Source organism: Dermacentor variabilis, chromosome 5, assembly GCF_050947875.1.
Source record: "Dermacentor variabilis isolate Ectoservices chromosome 5, ASM5094787v1, whole genome shotgun sequence".
Classification (NCBI taxonomy): Eukaryota; Metazoa; Arthropoda; class Arachnida; order Ixodida; family Ixodidae; genus Dermacentor; species Dermacentor variabilis.
Window position 1 is genome coordinate 55,850,837 of NC_134572.1, and position 10,891 is coordinate 55,861,727.

The window sequence follows — 10,891 nt, forward strand, 5'->3', positions numbered from 1 at the left end:
ATACACTGATTGGTTAGGTTACAACCTTAGAGAGGTTCTTGGCCAAATTTGTAAACACGACCATTGTCGAGTAGCTGAGTGACTTGGATTGGTGTGCCACTTTAAGCTAAACTCTTCTAGCACAACCTGAGTGAACCATTTCTTTGGGTCGTTTATAAATGTCCACATTGAAATCTCCAACAATGATCACAAGGATAGCATCATCACGGCCAACCCACGCAAAGTGCGTGGAAATGAACTTCTCGATATCACATTTGGGTGTGCCTGGAAATTATACACAGTGCATATCACCAGTCCGTCTTTCGTTTGTACGGCACAAACATCCCCACAGTCGGTACCGTTGTCCGCTTGTGAGTCAAGGGTGTATGGTGGTACGGTCAACAGCAAAAGTTTACGGGATACCGGTTCCCCTGCAAATTTGAATTCCTGCACTGCTAAGGCAGGGCCTTTCTAACTTAATGAATTTATGACCAGGTGGGCGAATGCTGCTACGTGCTGGAACATTTAATTCGAGGCATGTGTCCACGCACCTCGAGAATTCAGCTTCTTGTCAGATCCTGCATCCCGTAAACTATTGCGGTTGACGGTGCATACATTTTGTCCTTTGGGTATATGGCACAGCCTTCTGCTCGTGAGTCTATGTGATCTTCACAAAAGATTCCAGTAAAGCCGTAGACATGTAACAATGCCTCTTGATTAATTCATTTATTATTATTATTATTATTATTATTATTATTATTATTATTATTATTATTATTATTATTATTATTATTATTATTATTATTATTATTATTATTATTATTATTATTATTATTATTATTATTATTGGCGGAGTGCTAGATGCCTGCATCACCTTCTCCGGGGTCGACCCACACTCCCGTTTTCATTGTTAACGCACAAGCACGAAAAATACAGGGACCCCTAGCCATATACAACTTCACTTTAAAATGATTGGAGGACGCTTAAACCTCACCTTTAAGTGTTCAACGCGATAGCATTCAAAGACTTCTGACTGCTTCTCACACTTCTTAGCAACTGCCGCTTACGTAACCGTTATGGTTACCAGGAAACGCTGGCCGCGAACGATATATGCACAAAGGCGAGCTTTCTGGTAGATACGCGGCCTCTTGCGTGGGTCGATCCCGGAGATGGCGCACTGCGGCGCTAAAAGAAATTTCATCCTTGTGTGGTTTATGTTATCGTTTCGCCCTTTTGATATTTAAGTCTGATGAGATTTAACATAAAAGGCATGCGCTGTCGGTGTGTTATTTCATGACATTTGTTTGTGGGCTGTTATTCTCAAAATTTAGAGCAATAACTTTGTCAAGAATGTAAGGCAAGGTATGAGCAACTTTATTGATAGGATGATGTGGCAATGTAACCCGCATATGCCGCATGTGATATAGCAAGGCGTGGCAAATACGTATACCTAAATATAAACGGGAGTTTTCGCCCAAAGGACAACTCCACCGGCGCCGACACCGACACCGAATTTTCTGCGACATGGGGCTCTTGCGCTAAATCTAATGGAGCGAAAATCTAGTTCTGGTAGGAAGCATGGCGTCGAGAAGGGGGGACTTCAAGAGTGAATAAAAAGTAAAAAGAAACGTGAGAGGCACTTGTCGGACGTAACATCGAGAAGCACAGCTTCGCTCTGATTATGGTAATTTCCTGCACGTGCCTACGACACCTGAACGACCAGAGCATATTATATTATAGCACATTTCTTTTATCTGCGTAGCTTGGGAGAAGGTCTATATAACGCAAAATGTGGCAAAGAAAAAGATACCTCTTTTTTGCAGCGTGCTTACTCTTGAAAAGCGGGATACTTAGAATGCAAGACGTATGCTCGTTAATAGTGACAGGCAAGCTATACGCGTGGCACGGAGATGTAAACACCGACAAGTATTTTTCAATATTTACTTACGCCATATTTGATCCTTATCAAGCGATAAAAGAATTAAAACTGAGCTGCATTATAATTTGCCTCTGCACATACTCTTTTACTTGGTCTATTCGTGTGTGTCTTCTCCTGGAGCTTTTTTTTTGTACCTAATTAAAAAATATGTTGATGCCTTTCTTGACTCCGCCTACTCCTCACTTACTGTGCCAGCAAAACTAAAAGCAAAAGAAGACTCGAAAGCCCTGGCGTCAGTTAAATAGTACGGACATTTGCGAAATCACGCGCCTGAGTTGCGGAAGGCACAGGAGAATGTGAAATTATAATAGGAAACACACACCGCTCAGTAAACAAGTGAAAGTGCAGAAAAGACATTGAAAACAAGCACGAGAGTTGCGAGTTTTGCAGATTAAGCAGCTGACGTTTATGCGCCTGTGTACATAACAAGGCATGCAAACAACTGACAAAATCAGACGTGAACTGCACATATACGATATCTGGCATTCAAAAATAAGAGTGACCTCGACCAAGAACGTTTAGTATAAGCTAATATTTTCGTCTTTTCCGCGAAATTTTTGAAAGAGCCTCAAGTGCTCCTTTCTGTAGCCCCAGTGTTGGCCAAGTGTTTTTTTTTCGGAGTGAACGAAGCAGCTGGACAAGAACATTTGCTACAACTTACAAAGGCAGAGCCAGTTAAAGGCAATGACTTGCGGGCTGCAAGGAATTGTAACTTAGCATCACACAAGAAGAATGAAATTGTTTGTAGATTACATTTCCAAACCACGAATGAATAAAGTGTCAATACCATGAAAAATGGTAGAGACGAGCAAATGAAAACAAAAATTAATGCCGAATCACAGAAAGCTCAGGATTAGTAAGGAAAACGGATTAGGATGCTGCGCTGGAAAGGCTTTTCCAAAACGTTTACTTTCATTCACTCCCTGCCCTCTCACAAATACTTTTTTTCCAGTGGGTCATTCGCCACGTGGCAGCAAACAAACTTGATTTATCGGGATAGACCACACGTGTATTGTTAGTTTCTTCCTTGTTTAATTTGTCGCTCTTTGTAGACGACTTTCTCCAAAATGAAGATAGCTCTTGCTTCAGGAACACGTCTTCGAAGTCGATGAGGATAGCAATAGGGGCTTGTTGGTACGGCATATCTTATTTTTTTATAGCGCAAGCTTGACACGGACAACAGAGGGCACATCTGACACACACAGCGCTTGCCCGTGTCATGCTTGCGCTATAACAAAATAAGATACGTCCTCGAAGGAAATTGCTTTTGTAACTTTTCTTCACTATACCCAATGCGACAAAAAAATGGGCAAGCAACGACGAGAATGTGGTGAAGACAACGAGGATGAAAGTGGGTTTTCGTTAACGAAACCGAAATTGAATATGAAGTTATGAAAACTTCACTATACCGGTGAGCAACTTTCCGAGCGCGATGAGCGGAGAAGTGCCCAGGTGAGCACCGAACTGTAGTGCCTAGGTAGACAGCCTTTAGAGCGAGCTGGGCCGTGTAAAATATGCGTGTGGCCTTTCGTACATTAGTTGGACGTGCTGATGAAGCGGACACCGCGAGAAGCTTAGGAACAAGTCGCTAAAATGGCCGGAATGGAATCGGCAGTTAGAAACAGCAGGTGCGCTTTCTATTCCCCTCTCCTTCACTTTTAGTGTATAGAGTAGCAAACCGGACGCTCGTTTGGTCGACCTTCATGCATTTATACTAGTTCTTTTCTCTCTCTCTCTGCTTAAACTCAAAGTTTCCGATTTTCAGCCATGAAATTCAACAATGTTGCTACTCAGTTGTATCATCCAGTAATGTACCGATCGGAAATCTGCCTAACTCATATATAATAAGGGAGAGATAGAAAAAGCCTTTTATTGAAATGCAAATAATTCTGCAGGCCTACATGCATGCGACGACGTGCTACTCTGCATAGGGAAAGGGATCGGGTACAGAAAGGCTTTAAGAGCAGAGGGAGGGCGGGATAGAAAAAAAAGACGAGAAAATATATCATCAGGTATGCACAGGTGGGACAAATGTGATGATGCTGATCTGAAACAGGTTCGAGTTATAACAACAGATTACACAACACCAATCAGTGTAAAAGTAGGCCCATAAACGGACTACCGTTTATGGGCCTACTTTTACACTGATTTAGCCTACATAAACGGCTAGGGGCTCAAGTGACTTCAGCCCCTAGCCGCTCCGCCAATATACCGTTGTTTACCTTGCTTAAGCGGTGGAGAGCACGCGTGGGCAGCCTCGGGTTGCATTAACCGCTTAATGGATTACCGCTAATGCTTGCAGCGGATACCGGAGATATAGAGGGATAACACATTTCTGTGACGACATAAATCATCGATGATTAAAATGTGCAGAACGCTTATTGCAATTAGCGACTAACTTATCGTCTGACATAAAAATAAAATCGAAGGCTTTGTACATTTCTTGAAGTTATTTTCGGCTCTGTGTTTTTCTAGGGCAGCAGCCGTGTAAGACGAGAAGGTTAGTAACGGAATAAGATTGAACGCAGCGCCGCATGATGCCACGATATGTTCTAATCTGCAGTGCCGATATAATAATAATACGGTAATGCTAAAAAAATATACCTGATGGTAAATGTCCCTGTTATTTCGCGAAAGGCAAGTTCTACCTCTTGACCTAGTCCCAACTGACTTCTCAAAGCCACGATATTTCCAAGCGTATTATCCCCCTTTTCTCAAACTGACGGAGATGAATGAGTTCACGGCGTTGCACCCGGACTTACCGTAGGGATACTGTTGCAGAAATTGAACGAGCCACCCCACTAGGCATGTTGGTTACAAAAGCAAAAACAAAATTTCGTTTTCTATGAGCTTGTTGCAATATGTTTTTTAATAGTTAGCTGGCCCCATGGCATAAAACGGGTGAGGCATTTAGCACTGTGCGGCATGGATGAAGCCCCAATATGAACGAATAGTGGCGCACGGCCAAGCGTAGTCCGTTTTGTGTTTATCACTGTGCAAAAAAGCCGATGTCCGATATCACGAAGAGGGAACTTCCCGTGTTCCACTCTTCCTCAATACAAATGAAACAGCGTAGCGTAACACAATTGAGTGCGGTAACGGACGTCAAATTGAGCACTCTTTCTCGTAGTGGGCTGAGAGAGAAGATGGATAAGTGGTGTTCCATTCTCTTGTGCCCGACGAGAAGCTGTATTTCAAAACTTTCCTCTTCTGGTGCTATATCCAGAACACTCGAAACAGACACCACAAGTGCCACAGAAAAGAGCTTCTTGGCTTCTGCGTTTCTTCTGCGGGAAGTCATGTATGCACCTGCAGAGTGAACTATCCATCAAGCACTCCAGTTGCCACATCTATGGAGTCCTGTCTTCACGTCGTGCTTTCAAAGTTTGGTGCTCTAAAGCTGCTGGAAAATAGGAGTGGTGTTGGGGTACACGGAAGCTCCTGTTTTCCGTTCATTTCGCAGAACATTGCGCCTTGGAGCGTAATATGCCCGATCCACGAGTTAATACACCGGTCTCTATTTACGTTCCTCTTACGTGCGTCGTACGTAGAAAGTTTGGCCCTTCAAACATGATTTGCTTTTTTTTCCCTGCTCAAAAACGTTCATACAATTCTAAGACACGCCATCCTTAACTATACCCCAAATCTTATGCTTGTTCCTAACTTCCTTTTTACATTTACACCACAGCCTTAGCGAAACAGTTACAAACAGTTCGAAACATCGCGTTATTTGCCGATTAACGTTTAGTAGCCAGGTTTCTCTATACACCGAAATTTACTTTCTTTAGTCTCGCTTATCTACTAGGAGGCGTTGCGGTGGTCGCTTTTATTCAGCGATTCACACCACGACAAAAAAAAAAAAATCTTTCAGTTGACTGAAGGCAAAGCCGAAGCAAACAGCTTGCCATGTCTTGAGAGAAAGCCTATACATTTCGCACCTTCATCTTAACTGTAACATTGCATATCTCTCATTAATATAAATGTTTCTAACAGGCACCCGTACAGCACGAGAGTCCGTTTCCTCTGCACATCCCTGTTTCCCTAGTTTTTCCGTTCCCTTTCTTTAATTCCGTGAAAACTGTGGCTGGAGGTGCGAGTGCTATCTAACAATGTGGACATACGCATAAATCAGAAAAGCAAATGTAACTCTGCAAAGAAGCACAATATCAGCGATAAGTGTTGCTCCAAAGTATACGTCCCGCCTGTAGGAAGATGGCAGAATAGCGAGTGCTCATTTCACGCCCGGACCACCATGGGGAAGAAATCTTTGCACGACTAATCGTGAAGCAGTGGTGATCGAGACGCAGCCAAAAAAGGGGATTTGACGAACCAATCTGGCCATCGCACTGTCGGCGTCCACTTTGTTGTTTTATTGCGATAGGGATATTAGGGTCTATCCCGGTGAATGTTCGCCGTCGCCGTCACCGTGACGTTCCGGATAACGCCCAAGTGCGATAAGATCCTATCGTGCGCTCCAGGGCCCTTGAGCTGTGGTACCAGGAAACGCATGCGAGAGTGAGCCGAGTAGCACGGTAGCTTGATGCGCGCCGTCTTCCCGCCCGTTCGGTGTTGAAAATCACGTGATCAAATGCGTGCCGGGGGAAGGCTGGTGAGGGTGCGTCTCCTCCTCTAGCTCGGCCATGGCTGCGCATGGCTATCCGCGCGGCTGAGCGCATACGTGGCCCGCGCGCTCTGTTAAAGCGAATAGCATTTTAGCCTCTTTCACCCGCTTTCGTGATTGGTGGCCGCTAGTTAATGGCTGGCGGTCGGACTTGCGTTACAAAGGCGCCGAGGGAAAGGGCTCGAGCTCTCGCACCATCGAGTTGCGTGAAGGGGCGTTGGGGGGGGGGGTGAGTTGCAGAGAAAGAAGAACTGTCGCGGTTGAGCCCTCGCGCAATCAAGCTACAGGGAGGTGCAGTAGCGAGGGGAAGAGGGGACTGTGGGGCGTGAGCTTCGTGGAGCGCTCGGCACGGAAAACGTTTGCTCGTTCGTGCGTTCGGGCTGTTGGCCTACGTTAACAAACATCGTCGATAGTTTCTGCACAATTTTGCCCTCGCTACGATGTACAACGCCTCTCTTTGCGGGAAACATTAAACCGACTGGACTCAAGACCGTCCTCCGAGTCAAGGATATTCGGGCCGTGACAACACCCGTCAGTGGCACGAAAAGCGATTCGTGCGCTAGTACAATACTTGAAGTGCACCGGCTTAAGAGACCGTTTATAGTGTCCCTGTGCTCACACACACTCGGTGCTTACTACCTACTCCTATTTTTATTCCCCTTTCACCCACCCCCAGTGTACGGTAGCAGACTGGGTGCTCATCTGGTTGACCTCCATGCCTTCCTTGCCCTTGCTCTCTCTCTCTTTGGCGCTCATCACGTCAGCGTTGTGATAGCGAGGGTTCGTGGTCATGAAGTGAAATCGGTTCATGTTTCCCGGCGCGCATGCGGCGCCATGCTTGTTAATTTAATTCTTTACTGTAACTTAATTACTGTAACTTAACTGTAATTTGATCTTTACTGCAACTTATACGACCAATATAACTGCGAACGCAAACTCGTGTAGTTGTCTAATACTCTGCTATCGCTATCACTGCTTCGCCTTTCGAACAAAACTGATTTTCTTTGTTTGTTTCTTTTTTTCTTTAAGACTGATATGTCGCTTGCAGTTTTGCAACTGTAGCAAGGGTGGCAGACAGAAATAAAATTTGGAAGAGGAAAATGGGAAAGGTCAAGCTGAGCTGACGTGCCTCTACGCTGCCACTCCAAGATGAGGGATTACAGTATACTGAAGAGATTAATGAACTCTGCGCAGTCTGCTGTTTCGGCGCACATTGAAGATGCATGCTTCGTTGTGTGACTACTTTGGTAAGGAGTGGTCGAGGGCACATACTGAAGTGTGACCAGCATACGGCTGCAAGACTGCGCGATTAGCCCAACTGTCCAGGCCGCTGGCGTATTTCGAGTGAGAGAGCAGCTGCTGCATGGCACCAATTATTTGCCGCAGCATCACATTGATCACAGAGTCGGATAGGCAGCACTGAACCGCAGAACAACTTGGATGTCTTCAATTCGTACACGTAATAAAGAAGGCCACCACACAGTTAAAGCGAAGGGAAATCTGGAGGCCGACTTCTATCAGCAAACAAGAAAAAAACAACAAAACAATAAAACGGACAAGCGCCTTTGATTTATTATCGTGGTGTTGATATTTATCGAGTTACTATCATGGTCTTGACAGATAATGAGGCCCTAGAAGTGAATGGTCATTGGCTAGTGCTATTTGCGGTAGTATTGCAAATGCTTCTATTTTTTCGATTTTCACCTTCTCTCTAACTTATTGCGCAATCAAATGCCCCCTGATGTCTTTGTGGCGTGCGTTCTTTGTAGTTCGTGATGCTACACGAACAGGGATGCGTAGAAACTATTCTAGCTATTCTTTTTTTTTATAGTGGTATGGTGATCACTAGGTTTTAGAACATCGCACGCGCCATCTGCATCCAGTACCACGCATATTAGGCAGCCTGTTCAAAAAAGAAACAGAAATCATGAGCCATTCTACTCCGTGAAGGTGGGTGACCAGCGAAACTGTTAAGCACGTGACACAGAGGTGACACAAAATTTTGAACAAAAGTACGAACTCATCTACCATTATATTTATGTACATTCGCGTAACCGAGGAGCCGGAGGAAACTGGGCACGTGTGACGTTTCGACGGGACCGTCGTAATGGGTAGGAAAGTATATATATAGATATGCAAGTGCTTGGAACGCTGACAAAGAGAGGGCTGTGCGAATGTAGACATGGACGATGTGAATCAAAGTCTAGTATCCGTCTTTATCAGCTTAATATCTGATACGGGTTGTATTTATACCCAAGATGACAAATTAATTTTTATGAGTTGGCATAGTGCTTGAAGCCTGTTTCAACTCAGCTGCGAATCGGCCCGGTATTGCACTATCTTGGGGATCGGCCCACGGTTCTTGCTCGCGCAGAACAAAAATGCACGGAACCCTAACCGCTTCATTGTAAAATAAATGACTGAGGCGGCTAGATAAGAAAAGTTAGGCGCAGTTTCATTTTGTGCGCTATTCAAAGGGCTCCCCGGTGAAACTTTCTGGCTCTATTTTTGCTGGATCATGCGATCGTATTTCAGTGCTGTTGATCTTGCGAAGGTTCTCAGAAAATCTTTTGGCCTGGATGTTTTGCACAACTTACCGCTCCCCAGTATATAAAAAAAAAAAAAAGCAATGGTTCCATATAGTTAAGCAAAAGGGTAAAAATATATATAGCGGTTTGGATTTCTCGGTGCAAATGTTTCTGCCAGCTTAATAATACTTATCTTTACTAAAACATCGCTGCTAATAATGAAGCCACCAAGCTAGCCAGTGTTCACTGTTTCATGTCCTGTACTTTGCTGATAACACCGAGCACAAAGCCTCGTTCGGGAGCGTTCTTATTTCGTTTGTCTCTTCAGCGTTGAAATTGCATTCCATTCCGGACTTGTGCAGCGTTCCAAAGCCGGCACTGAATTACGCATGTCTTGTGTGCGCTGGAATTCAAACGAAGAGGTTAAGCCTGAAAACAAAAAGTAAGATGTGGAATGTTTCATGCTGAGCAAAGTAAGCGTATATATATATATATATATATATATATATATATATATATTGCAGGTAGGTAATCCTGTACTTTTATTCTCTGCGCTAACTTGCGCAACGCTTTCCCATCCATAGTTGTAGAAAAATATGTGAAGCGCAGCGATAGGGCAGACGAGATGTTCGCTGCTGCAGTTGCATAAATTAGGAGAATGAATCCCAGGCACCCCATGAACGGAGACAATATATGATTTTTTTTTGTTTTTTGCTTGAGCGAGTTCTCCTCCACGACTGCTCTCCTATACAAGTTTCACAAGAACAGCGCACGTAGTTCAGGTTTTTGAGAGTCGCGGTTTGTAGAGTAAAATTATACGGCGCTGTTTGTATACGCTTTCATAAGGTATGCTCTTTCCGCGTGAAAAAATACCATAATAGACCTGCTCCACCTAATGAAACTATTCTTTTTTCTGTAACTGTGAACTCCCCCCCCCCCGCTTTCTTGGTCATTTGTCATTGGAAAATCAAGTTATCAATTTGGACTACACCACTTAGATGCCCATGATAACTAACGCATTCCATTTTCATAATGCGGATATTAGGCCACATTTTCCTAATTAAATGCGAGGCAATATGTATCCATGCAAAGCAGCGGTTAGAGCGCCTGAGGAGATCTGTATTTTTTGTTATTTTCTTTTTAAGTTACCCACTCTCGCTATTACCTCTGCCTCTATCTCTGTATATGTTATTATTTTTCCCCGTCTGTGCATTAGATTAAAAAAATTCGTATTGCCTCCAAAACTGCCGTCCTTTGCTTTGTAGTTAACTTGCCAGGGCTTTGTATTTATTGATTATTGTTGTATCCATGATTTCTCTTTTGTTTGGAATTTGCAGATTGCCGTAGCCACTGCGGCGGAAAAATAAACTATCCGATAGAAAGATAAATATACACTTGTTACTTTTTACACAGAGGTACTGGATAATCACGAGGCTCCGCGAGTTCCTTTTAGCTTGAAAGGCGCTACTGTAGTGCAGATTGGGCATGTAGGAATGCGAAAAGCACGCGATGAACTCTAAGAATGGTATGTTACAAGTGAGATGCACAAAGCAGGTTGTAGCTGAAATGTCTCACTTCAACAATCATCATCCTTCACTCAGTTACGAATTTAATGTTGCGGAGCCGGCGACATACTGACACGTATACTTGTTCATCATTTTCCGGTGACTGCTTTTCACAGGCTACCTAATGTTAAGCGTTATCGCTCGGCGCCGACCGCGCTTGCATGTATCGGCTCGAATGTTATCGATGGTTTAATTCCTTGTCTGTTGTCACTGAACCTTGTGTAATAAGATTGCTAGCGTGACGCGATAGTGCAATGCA

At 44.0% G+C, this 10,891-nt stretch overlaps 1 pseudogene; it reads left to right on the plus strand.

Moving 5' to 3' along the window:
- Positions 1-8,728: 8,728 nt before the first annotated feature.
- LOC142583860 (U2 spliceosomal RNA) lies at positions 8,729-8,901 on the plus strand (annotated as a pseudogene).
- Positions 8,902-10,891: the final 1,990 nt, after the last annotated feature.